We start from the raw sequence: 8,349 nt of genomic DNA, 5'->3' as shown, positions 1-8,349 counted from the left end.
GTTGTTAGTGTTTGATGGTGAGAAGTTACCCCCATCTCCCATTTCCCCACACATTGTCTTTAAGACACTACCTGTTAGGAGAAGCCCTAGGTTTTCCCCTGTTAAAACTATTACCAAGCAACCCACCATTGTACTGTCTACTAGTCCAAACACAAGAGGTCCAAATCCTACCACTAATCCCAAACTTTTTACTAGAAAAATGCCTAAGAGTACAGCTGTTAGGAAAGGGCTACGGGTTAAGGGTAAGGCTAGAGAGTTGCATAAGCCAAATGAGAGTGGGGAAGGTAGTCAACCAACTGCTAGAAGCTAAGGAAAGTCATTTTTTATGGTGATGGTGATGGTGATGGTGGGGATGATCCTAGTGATTCTAGTGATTCAAGTGAGGATGCTGATGGTGGAGGCTTTGGGGATGAGCTTGATGATTCAGATGGTGAGGTGATCCCAGATGGTGATGTGCCAGCAGATGAGAGGGAAGACATAGGACAACTTCCCCACATTGAAGACAACTGGGAGTAGGGGTTCTGGTCTGGATTCATAGATGATGATGATGATGATGATGATAACTACTTTAAACAGCTTTATGGTAATGGTGAAATGTATGAGGATGTGAAATTTGGGAAGATTGTTCTTAGACGTTGGATGTTGTTCATAGACAAGGCACACTTAAGAGAGACTTTGAAAGATTATGCAGTCCAAGAAGGTTTTGCTCTACATGTTGTAGCTGCAGATAACACTAGATACACAGTGACATGCTATGCTGCATGTTGTGAGTGGAGATTGCATGCCAGTAGGTGAATTGATGGAAAAACTTGGGCTATCAAGAAAATATGGCCAGATGTACACAACTGTAGGGGCTTAGAAACATATAATCCTATATGTACTGTGAAATGGGCTGCTCCAAAAGTAATGGAAAATATTAGGGCTGCCCCTGATATTCCAAAAAAAGCATTGAATGAATTGTTGTTTCAGAGGTATGGGATATACAGAAACAAGCTTCTTTATATAGGCTGAAAAGGTATGTGATTCAAGAGCTGTTTGGTGGACATGATGAGTCCTACTCATTGATGCCAAGGTATGCTGACATGATTTGCCAAATTAATCCTGAGTCAAAGGCATTTGTAGCATGGCAGCTAAGTGAGAGCATTCCTAGAGTGAATTTGTTTACAAGTGTGTTTATCAATTTTGCTGGGCAATGGAAGGGTTTTCTGGCTGGTTGCAGACCCTTGATTGGAGTTGATGAGGCTCATCTAAAGGGAAATTATGGTGAAATCCTTTTGTCTGCAGTTGGATTAGATGGTAACAATGAAATTTACCCAATAGCATTTGCCATTGTGAGTGTTGAAGACAAGGAAAATTGGTCTTACTTCTTCTGGCATCTCTACAACATAGTAAAGCAATCCAACAGGCAACATTGGACAATTATATCTGACAGACAAAAGGTAAACAAGTTGTTCAACACTTTTATTTTACATATAATTCTGTGTACACTTGTAATATATTACTTGCACTAACATTACTTGCATTAATAGGGGGTTGATCTAGCCCTAAAAGATATGTGGCCTGATGCCAAGAGGAGATACTGCTGCAGACACTTGAGCAGGAACTACAAGAAAGAATTGCCGGGCCCTTTGATGTACACTTTATTCTGGAGGGCATGCAATGCCTCAAACAAGTTCACCTTCAAGAAAGCAATGGAAAGATTGTAGAAGGAAGGAGGAGAGGATGTTATGGTGTGGTTTGCAAACTTAGGTGATCAATCAAAATGGAGCAAACACAAATTTGATCCTAATGTATGCAAAGACTCAAACACCTCTAACTTTGTGGAGAGTTTTAACTCCACTTTGGGAGTTGACAGGTGCAGACCTGTTTTGACACTTCTTGAAGGTACAATTTTTTTTTTTTTCCAGTTAATACACAACTCTTATGGTTAGGATTACTTATGAATCTTATATGGTTGATTGGCAGGAATTAGAAGAGTGTGTATGGTTAGGATTGCTTCAAGGCATGAAAGAGCACAAAGCTGGGAGGATGATGACTTATGCCCCAAAATTACAAAGTTGGTCAGGGACATTAGCAAAGCAACCTCCACCTGCAGAGCCTTCCAGTCAAGTCCAGGTGAATATGAGATACATGAGGGGAGGTTTCAGTTCCCTCTAAGCCTAAACCACCAACTCGACCCACTAATCCAACCAACCAGCCCACCCGACCCACCAACCCACCCAACCCGCCAACCCAACCCGTCTAATCCATTTAACGGCTACTTTGTGTAATTGTGCCTTTGTTCAAAAATTCAAAGTTAACTAGTTTTTGAAATCCTAAACTAACGGCTAGCTACTAACAGTAACTTTGCTGGCTAGTTTTTTTTTATTTTTTTATTTATTTAATTGTAAGACCATCCCCTCAATTTTTCCTATAAATACCAATTCCATTTCACTCAAATTTCCACACAACTCAAGCTTTCTTTCTCTCTTACTTAAAATATTTAATTGTTCTCAAAATCTCAAGTGTTATTTAGTGTTATATAGAGTTTATTTTTGTTAAAAAAAATCTCCTTAATATTATTATTAGTATTCTTAAAAATAATTTCTTAAAAAAAAAAGGTCTTAAAAATTCTTCTCTATATTATAGTTAGTAATCATTAAAAAAAAAATGGGTTCAAGAGGAGGAATGAGAAGGAATCAAAGTGGTGGTCGAAGTGGTGGCCAAAGGAGTGGTGGTGCAAACTTTTCGTATGAAATTAATACGGAAAATTTAAACCAATTTGTCAATGAATATGGAGATCGAGATTATGGTTTAGGAGATGGGCAAAATATTCAAACGTCTCCACCACAACATTTCTCCCACCAATTATCAAGTTCAACTATGCCACCTCCATCGCAACCAACATCTCAACCTTCATCTCAAGGTAATTTCTAATTTAATTTTTATTGTTATGAATACTCAAAAAAAAAAAAAAAAAAAAAAAAAAAACTATTATTAATGATTATAAAGTTAATTTAGTTTCCAATTTTCTATAATTTATAATCACCATGAAAAATGCGTTTAAATTATTATAATTAAAATATTTTAAATTTAAAAGTGCATTTTTATAAATAGCGTTAAAAATTAATTTCAATAATTTGATTTAAGAAAGTTGGTGGCGGTGAAAGTAAAGGTCGAGCACAAACTTCTTGGGTGTGGAAACATTTTGAACGAGTTGAAGTTACACCCCCGGGAAGGCAACCCGGTCAACCAAAGAGGTTCACGTGCACATGCCTAGTTTGCAAGGCGCTAGGTGCAAATGTCAAGTCATATAATTGGAAAACGGGAGATATAACCGGAACCTTGACTTGGCATTTGCAAAATAAACACGACTTCGAGGGGGGGTGGAATGCCCATCCAAACGCAATTGGGTGGATACATAAACCATCTACCAGGCGGAGGTACACCTTTCATTTATAATAAAGATAGAATGATTGATGAAATGAGTACTTTAGCTATTGCTAACGAATACCCTTTTAGTTATGGTGAAAATGCAAATGTTGAGCATTTTAATAAAGTTGCATTACAACCTGCATTTACTCGTGTCCCCCGAAATACCCTAAGACGTTATACACAAACTTCTTATTATAAGTATAGAAGTGGTTTGATTGAATTATTTCGTACTTTTGATTGTCGTGTTAGTTTTACTAGTGATACATGGAATTCTAGTATGGGCGAACCTTTTCTTTGCATTACTGCTCATTGGGTGGATGATGATTGGTTTAATCAAAAACTTTTTCTATGTTTTCAAGATATGGAAGAAAGGCATACCGGTTTTAACATCAAAGTTCGTATTTTTGGATTGTTTAAAAGAATTTCACTTGAATAATAAATTTTTTCTTTGTCTCTTGATAATGCAACTGCAAACACCAAGTGTATTGACTATTTGAAAAATGACTCCGAGTTGCATTTGTTGTTGGGTGGTAGTCTCTTGCATGTTAGATGTTGTGCTCATATTTTGAATTTGTCTGTTCAAGAGGGTCTCGCTGAGTTGCAACCATTGCTAAACCCAATTAGAACAGTTATAAAATGGATTAGGATAACTCAGTCGGTTAGAAGAAAGTACATAACTTTGTGTAAAGAAAGAGGTTTTAAGAAAAGACAATGGTCTATTGATACCCCTACCCGTTGGAATTCTACTTTCAATTTGTTGAATGATGCTATAAATATCGTGATATTTTGACCCAACTTTACAATGAGACTCGTGTTGATCCTACTGAGTTATTAACCGTAAGTTAATGGACTAATGCTTCTTTTGTTCGTGATGTTTTAAATGCTTTTGATAGTGCAACTCATATTTTCTCTTATATCTATGAGCCTAACATTCATTTAGTCGTAATTGAGTGTGTTAAAGTTGTTCACACCATCGAAGAGCATATGAAGATTGATGAACTTCGTCCCGTTCTTGATAGCATGAAACGTAAGTGGCATACTTATTTTAGTGAATTTTTAATTATTTGCGGAATTGCTTCTATTCTTGACCCCGGTGACAAAGCTGAAGGTTTGGAAAATCTTTTAGAATTTTATTATATAAGTTTAGTTATCGATTATAATGTTAGTGAATATATTAACAAATGCAAATCTATTTTGGGAGACCTTTATGATCATTATGCATCTATTTATAGTATTGATTTAGCAACACCAAAGTACTTCCAATTCTAGATTTGGTTTTCTTGATAAAGTTATGAAAAAAAAACACAAAGCATCTACATCAGTCTCATCATCATCTTCTTCAACACTTGCTATTAATGATTAATTGTCATATTAACATGAGACCAACAACAGCTTTCAAATTATAAAATGGTGGCAAGAACATCAAAAAAGTTTTCCTATATTAGCGAGAATTTCAAAAGATATACTTGCAGTTCCCACTTCATCTGTTGCTTCTGAGTCTACTTTTAGTGCAGGTAGAAGAGTTTTAGATGATAAAAGATCTCGCTTAACTCCGGAAAGCATTCAAATTTGTGTTTGTAAGAAAGATTGGGATCAAGCTGAAAGAAGAACTCAAGGTTTAAAGCAAGACGAAGACGATGAAGATGATCCTGTGATGATATTGGAGCCGTCAACGGATGATGCAGCTTCCAGGGATGATGATGCAACAAACATGGGTGGCTAGAAAAGTGTTAATCAGGTACGCTAAGAACTACGTGGGCTTTGATTCTTTTAGGATACGTAGGCAACTTATTTTTCGAAAATTAGAATTTAATTGCAAAATTAAATTTTAATTTTCTAAAGATAGGTCCAAGCCCCCCCCCCCCCAAATTCCAAAATAAGTACAATATAAGAACTACTACGTTGGCTTTGATTCCTTATTTTGTGATATAAGGAAACGTAGGCATCTTAATTAAGAGCAAGCCATCAAATTGTTAATTTTGTAAAAATTAAAACACCACACAATCCATTTAGCCATTTAGCCCACCCGACCTTAACACACGAACCCACCCGACCCTAACACACTAACCCAGCTCAACCTAAACCCACCCTAACCCAGCTCGACCCACCCTTTGACCCACCCTAACCCACAAACCCACCTCAACCCACCCTAACCCACTTCGACCCACCCTAACCCACAAACCCACCTCGACCCACCCACGACCCGTCTAACCCACGAACCCAGCTCGACCCACCCACGACCCGTCTAACCCACGAACCTAACCCTGGTGTGTCCAACTTCTTCGACCCTACCCACGACCCGGCCCACCCTACCTAATGTGTGTCGTGTCTTGTGTCATGAAACCCCAACCTGCGACCCACCTAACCCTAACCCAGCTTGCACAACTCGCACGGTGGACACCTCTAGCGCCTAGGTTAATAACTAGTGCTGCCGCAAAAAAAGCCGCGCGCATCTCAATCAGTCGCGCTAGGCTGCCGCGCGCAACTTATTCAGTTGCACACGACACTCAGCGCAACCTCCAGAGTTGCGCTGCGGAAGATTCAGAATCATACGAAAAATATAAAATCGAATCTTACCATAATGCCGCGCGCAAGAAGAATAGTTGCGCTACCCATAGCAGCGCAACCAATTCACTTGCGCTGGAATGCCGCGTGCAATTTATTCAGTTGCGCGCGACCCCTGCTGCGGCAGAATGCTCATAACCCTAAACCTCATCATTCCCTATGAATAAGAGCTTAAACCGAGGCTTAAAGGGACAGAAAATAACCTAAAATTCTGGCAGAATACTTGTGAACTTGTGCAACCTAGCTCCTCTTGTCCTAAACACTTACCCCTTTCATATTTTGTTACTACGGTGGAGGTTCCCCAACAAGAAGGAGTCCATAAGTGTTCTAAACAGAGATCTAGCAAAGAGAAGTGGAAAATTCCCGAGCACTTAGTTAAATCACATTTATTTTCTTGTTTAAAAGAACCCTAATCAATCAATTAGTGTTGTTTGATCACCTTTAAAATAATTAATTAATCAATTCCACATAGTATCTTGCGTTAAATAAAGATTAGAATTGAATTAAATAATTGTTGGTTGATCACTTAAGCCAAGGCGAATATTGTTTATTTTCTTGTCCTTTTCACGAATTTGATTAAATAAAGAATAACGAAATCACGATGTAATTCCTACGTGAATTAGTATGTGTATATAAGATCAACTATAGTTTTATGTATCGCGTTGCATATATTGTTTGGTGATGAAATTGTGAAAAGGGAAGAGCTACTAGAGGCCGCACTAGGGCTAGGATAGCGATTCCCCTCTAAAGGGAACGTTATCTTGGTACCCTCGCTCCCGAACTCATTTCTGGTTTATAGACCAATTTGGGTGTGGGTAAACTTATGATTTGTGCTAATTATTCCATGAACTCCACATGGAAGAAAGGCATGAACGAGGTTTATGAGTTTTCCTAAAACTCATTGGCGACTCCCTACTTGTTTCTTACAAAAAAGAGTGTACGATAGAATCAATTCTAATTCAAGGTCCCCCAAATAGTCAGGAATTCAAATCCTAATACACCCTAACAAGTGTAAAATCCTTGGCTTTTAAAGGGCCATGGGCACTTAAGGAAAAGACCCCTTACGATGGGAACACCCTCCTTACAATTTGGAGCCAAAATGATATTTGAATTTTAGCGCCAAAAGTATTTTGAAATTCAATTATTAATTTGGATAAGATTTATCATCCATTTATCCTATTTAAAAACCGGACTATTTATATATTTCGGATATTTTATTTAAGGCAAAAATTATATTTTATTAATTAATTAAGTTAGTCGAAAATTCCCATTTATTTAGCTAGGAAATTCAGATTTTTCATGTATGGAACATCTGATTTTTTCTTAGTTATTTATTGGTGGATAATTGGCATTTAATTATTTATATATTTATTTATTTATTCTATATTATTTATACAATTATTATATTCCTTAAAATCCGACCAAATCTTCCTAAATATGTTCAGAGGAGTCCGAAAATTCAAGCTATGGTAAGCTCAATATTTTCGACCTTATTGAATTATTTTGTGGGAATTAATTTGGTAAAATTATATTTTTAATTATTTCCCAAAATCTCATATTTTCCTTAATTCTAATTCTCCATCTTTTTAATATCCAATTATTATATTTTCTTGTCATTCATTCTTCTTAATTATTCCCCAAGTAATTCCAATTCCTTATTATTTTTCATGACATACATACCTTCCATATTTAATTATACACAATCACATTAATATCAAAAGTTTCCTTAATTCTTTTACTCACTTCTCCAAGTAATCCCTTAAACCTTAATTGCCATAATTCTTCCCACATTCTCTTTCCATAATTCTTGCATGAGCTAGCCTATAAATACCCCTTCATAGCTTTCACATTCTTCACACCAATTCTCTTCTTTTCTTCTCCTCAATTTTACACAAATCATCCCGTTTATCTTTGAAGCCAATTTTGGGCACTTTTGGTCAGTTTTTGGGGTTTCACATGAAATTGTTCCTCTCAAAAAGTCCTTGAGTTTAGGCTCAAGAATAACCTAATTCCGAGTTATATCGAAGGAGTTACAACCTCAGCAAGTTCTGCCCATTCTTTCCAACGCAAATCCAATTCTTCTCTTTTCCTTGATTTCTTATCTTTTCTTCTTCTCTTCTCTTATTCAGTTATTATTATTATTGTTATTATTATTATTATGGAGGATTTATAAATAATTATTATGAGTAGTTTTAATTATATAAAATCATATCTTAATGATGTTTATGAGAAAATAATTTAAAAGGTTCATGTACATATAGTTGGAGGTTCGTTTCCAATTATTTGTTAACCTTATATTGATTAAGGTTCTATTTATTTGTAGGGTGTGTTAAAGATTCTTGTGGTTCCTTTTGTGTGATTTTGCTAAGT

The sequence above is a fragment of the Chenopodium album genome, chromosome 20 (genome assembly GCF_948465745.1).
Source record: "Chenopodium album chromosome 20, dcCheAlbu1.1, whole genome shotgun sequence".
NCBI classification, from domain to species: Eukaryota; Viridiplantae; Streptophyta; class Magnoliopsida; order Caryophyllales; family Amaranthaceae; genus Chenopodium; species Chenopodium album.
This window is presented reverse-complemented; position numbering follows the sequence as displayed.